Genomic DNA, 5,000 nt, shown 5'->3' on the forward strand with positions numbered 1-5,000 from the left:
ATGGTAGACGCACACACACAAACGCGTGTGCGCACACACACACACACACACACATACACATACGTCACGCTTCATAGAACCACATCCACAGATTGTGCGCACGCAGGCACACACACACACACACATGCATTCTCTTCTGAGAAATTGGCCGACCTCATATCCCACATATAAAGTTAGTAATCTTCACATAACCCTAGCAACGGCTTAGTGACATCCAGAGGCAGCCTGGCAATACAAAAAAACAAACTCCCAGAAAACAGGTACATAGACAATAAAAAAAACAATCATACTACTGTACCTCCTACCTCATGTTTGTAATCTCAGCTACAGTACAGGCTCACTAACATCTCTCATGTTTTACATGCCAATGTGTGGGATTTTGCCCAAAGAAATATTTATATTTTTTACATAAAACAGCACAAATAACACAACTGTCTAATTGTATGTACTCCATGTCCTTCCAGTCCACTGACTGAAACACTTTAAATTAAATTTTATTTCCTACTAGTTGACTAGTTGTATTAAAGGCTCTTGGTGAACTTGTTTATTACCTCCACTGAGGAGGTTATGTTTTCATCTGGATTTGTTTGTTTGTTTGTTTGTTTGTTTGTTTGTTCGCAAGATAACTCAAAACGTTATGGATGGATTTCAATTACATTTTCAGGGAAGGTCTGAAATTTTGGGAGTGATCCGTATCACCGTCTGAATCCAGGAGGCGATTATGCTTTCGCTTGGCGGGGGTTTGCATACTTTTCTAGTTATTTATGCAGTTTTGGCAATTTCTTCACTGTTTTCTTCATTTGTCCTTGCAGTTTTCTCTACAGAGCTCCCCCTACAGCTTCAGAGTATATATTTTACAACACTTTCCCTGTTCCTCTGACAACGGTTTACTCGCTTTCTGCTTCTCTTTGCTGGCTCTGCCATTATAAATGTCTGAGAAACTCCATCTGTACGTTATCTAGCCGGTGCCTGGCATGTGTGTGTGTAGCGCTGCAAATAAAAGCAATTCGTTACATTGTGAGGCTGCAAGACTCTCTGACTCTGAGGCCGGTGGCTCGCCAGACCAAAGTTGCAAGGCTGTTTTTTCTGCTAACAGACACCGCAGGGAAAACCGCCATTTTGCCACAATAGGTCATTTAATCATCACAATGTCTGATTTCTAAACTGTACGTTCGTCCAGGTACATGGTGGATGTTAAAATAGATTTTAAAAAGTGTGGTTCTCTAGAATGAAATAACGGAAGTGTGGCATTATTTTGTAACCTGGTGTTGTTAGCAGGAGAGAACATCCTCTTTTTCCTCACTTTATACTGCTTTACTTTCTTGAGTGGTCAGTGTGTGGGAGGATGTGTATGAAAGTGAGAGAGAGAGAGAGAGAGAGAGAGAGAGAGAGAGATGGCCAAAGATAGCCTTCACAGAAACTTCACATTAACAAGTCACACAGAATGCTGAACAGTGATAATGGATGAACCTTGGTTCTACAGCTCTCAACCGTTCAAGGTTCCCAGTAGAACCGCTGCACAAACCTGTGAAAGGCATGTACAGTGCTATGAAACTCTTTACTCTTTACTAGCCTACCTCCCACAGCCTCAGCACACCCCTGAGGTCTTAAAAATCACAAGCTAGGGGGGAAGCCAGAGTGCAGTGGTTAAGTCACACACGTTTTAAGAGCCCATCATCTTTTGGACCCACAGTCCATCTCTCTCCCACTCATTTCCTGTCAACCTGTCCATTAAGGGCTAACACAATCTCCCAAAATATTAATACTTAAAAAAACCACAAGCTGCATGTATAACAAAATCAAGCCAGTAGAGTTGGCCCTCCCAATACGTTAAGAGAGGTGATGTGACATGCAGTACATGAAAATATTAAATCCTTAGCCAATATCACATATAAGACTGATACTTACAGAGATAGATCTTGACTGTAGTTGAAGGCTTTATTAATGTTAGAAAAGGGGTTCTCTTAGGGTGTGGTCAAGTTCAATACTCCTCTAAACTTTGTAACTATGTTTACAAAAGCGCTCTATAAATAAAGATTATTGTTATTATTATTATTATTATTATTATTATTACACTGTGCTGCTGAAGCTTGCCCTCTGACTCTATGTAATCAAACCATCTGACTAAGTAGGGATATTTGGGTCCTCACACTCTCGGATTGAAGATCAAGAGATAACTGGCAGTATTTCAAAAATGCCTTGCCCACCACCCACCACAATGCTTCAGGTTTCACTTCTGATAAGATTGGGCTTCTCTGACACAACGAAGCACTGTGATATTTTAACACATCAACCAATCAAATCCACTCCTCCTCATTAGCATACTGAGGCAAAGGTAGATTCGCTTGAAGTGCGTGACTCATTCTGAGAATCTTTGCTGACCCAGCATTCTGTATGAAGACCATATACAGCTCTGGAAATAACGAAGAATGAACAATGATTTTTTTCTGACGTCATCCTATGGTTGCGGAGTGACATTTGAAGGAGTAGACGTGATATTCAAAATTAAGTGATCGCTGCAAATTTGAATATGTCCGTCCACTCATTCAAATGTCACTCAAGCAACCATAGGGTGACATCAGAAAAATGTGCAGTGGTCTCTATAGGGGCAATTGCTCTGTCGCTAGTTTGGAGTTTAACACGGTTTTAAACTCCAACTCCCAGGTCCAGCAATTGCCACTTAATGTTTTCCAGCGCTGTATGCACATATACAGCAAGCGTCCACACAGAGAGGACAACTAGACAGGGCTCTGAGGAGTCATTTGTTGAATTTCACAAAAAGTGCTTTGGGTTAGAATCCCAGGCAGCGTGCATATTTGGTATTAATGCATTTGGTATCAAAAATGAATAAAACATCCACTGAAATTAGTTCATGCACTTAACATTCATACTAAAAAACCTAACATGTTAATAAACCATTAATTTACATCAGCAGACAAATTGAGCATTAGTAAATCTTAAAAATTAATAATGAATTAACATCAGTACACGCAAGTATATGCAAGTATACTAAGTATTGGAATTCAATTTAAGTGGCTATGTGTTCACTTATGAACCATGCTGTACCTCCATAATTTATCACTTACCATGTACCTAATGCTTTATAGATGTGTTTAATAAATGTTTATAGAAGGAAACTTTGAAAAGCTACTGATCTGTATCACTTTAGAGGCTGAGTGGGAACCTTCCTTGAGTCCCTTCACAACACTAAAAAAAGCTTTTTTCCCCCACATCACAGTAATTGTTATTCAAATTAATTCAATACAGAGGTTTGGATGGCCTTTTCAGTGTATAATCCAATGTACATACATGCACAATATACCCAACAACATTCACTGCAATAGGCTGAGCTTTGTGCATTGACATGTAAGCTTGTATTGTAGGCCTACAAGCAAGCCGTCCAGGTCTGGGAGGATTTGATAGCATTACACTTTTATTTATATATATACAGCCCCCTCTATAAGTATTGGGACACATGCTAAAGTTGACTATAAAGAAGAATATATAATCATCTTTTGGAAATAGATCTTAAGGCCTTAAATGAAAAAAAAGAGGAAATATCCAATCTTTAAGGTCATCAATTTCATTTGAGAATGAATAATTATCATAAATAAACAAATGTTTTCCTTAAAATACAAGGGTGAGGTCATATGTATTGGAATGCCTATGTTAACCCTATGTGTTAAATCTCTCATAGAGGCAGGCAGATTGTTTTAAATGGTAGTTATTTCATGGATCCAGGACACTATGCACCCTGATAAAGTCCCTTTGGCCTTTGAGATTAAAATAGCCCCACATCATCACACACTCTTCACCATACCTAGAGACTGGCATGGTTTTATTTCAGTTAGCCTATTAGCTGGTTTCATTCTCATTGAGCTCAATGCAATTCAAACCAGCTAATAGGCTATTTGAAATAAAACCATGCCATATATCATATCTCATATACATACCCACCCAACTTTTATTTTACTCTACCTACACACATATCTAATCTACATACACAATAAGGATTATAGATATACAGTGAGATCATTCTATTCATCTGAGTGCCCAGCAGTGCTGTAGGCTACAGTATGTGGTGTAGTGTTGGTGTCCTAGAATGTTTGAGTCCTGATTGAGTTATAATAAAAGGCCTATTTCACAGTAAAACTAGTTGAAACTGGGAGCATAACATTTTGTTTTGTGCCTGAATGAACATCATGAATAGATAACGACTGAATTAACTACTGAATTAATGCCTACTGTAACTGCCTACAGGCCCTCTTTGAAACACAAGACTGTCACATAAACACCAGCACATACAGGGCATCAGCATCAGCGCACCAGGAAGAGTCACTGTCAGTGACCAGTGACTAGTCGTTGCATTCAGTGTTCTTGTAGAAAACAGCTACAGTGTGTGTGTGTGTGTGTGTGTGTGTGTGTGTGTGTGTGTGTGTGTGTGTGTGTGTGTGTGTGTGTGTGTGCGTGCGTGTGCGCTCTGTCATCCTCTCCCTGGAGACCAGAGACTGTTTGGCACCAGGATCCTTGCCGCGTGCAGGTGGTTATGCGCCAAGCAATTTCCAAAGCACCAGAGATCTGACTAAACCTCCACTTGTGTTGTGTGTCTAGTCAAAGTATTTCCCATTTCACTTGAACCATTCATACCTTGAGTAAAACGTGTGCTGGACTTCACTGAAATGCCTGCCTCATTACATATGCACATACACACACACACACACACACACACACACACACACTGTAATAAAGTTGCTCGTATTACTCACCAGTTTCTTGTTCTATAGTAGGCCTTGGTATGGTTCTGTGTGTGCATCGCAGAACACGTCTGTGACTTTCTCTCTCTCTTCTCTACATCTATCTCTCTTATCTGCCCTCTTTTTTCTCTCTGTGGTCTTTCTCCACCTTTCCTGTCCTCCCTGCGTTTGTGATCTTCCTCTCCCGTTCTTCAGGCTGTCTGTTTGTCTGTCCTGTCCCGTCCCGTTCTTGTCCTGTCCACCTCT

At 40.1% G+C, this 5,000-nt stretch overlaps 1 protein-coding gene across 2 annotated transcripts in view; it reads right to left on the minus strand.

Annotated features, from left to right (window-relative positions):
* Positions 1-5,000, minus strand: part of nlrc3 (NLR family, CARD domain containing 3) — a 24,059-nt gene that overhangs the window by 19,026 nt on the left and 33 nt on the right. For both annotated transcript variants that reach the window (XM_062526119.1, XM_062526118.1), the window contains exon 1: positions 4,767-5,000. This exon is cut by the window's right edge and continues 33 nt beyond it. The gene's annotated coding sequence lies outside the window, so the exon portion shown is untranslated. The remainder of the gene's footprint in view (positions 1-4,766) is intronic.

This window comes from Sardina pilchardus, chromosome 22 (genome assembly GCF_963854185.1).
Source record: "Sardina pilchardus chromosome 22, fSarPil1.1, whole genome shotgun sequence".
NCBI classification, from domain to species: Eukaryota; Metazoa; Chordata; class Actinopteri; order Clupeiformes; family Clupeidae; genus Sardina; species Sardina pilchardus.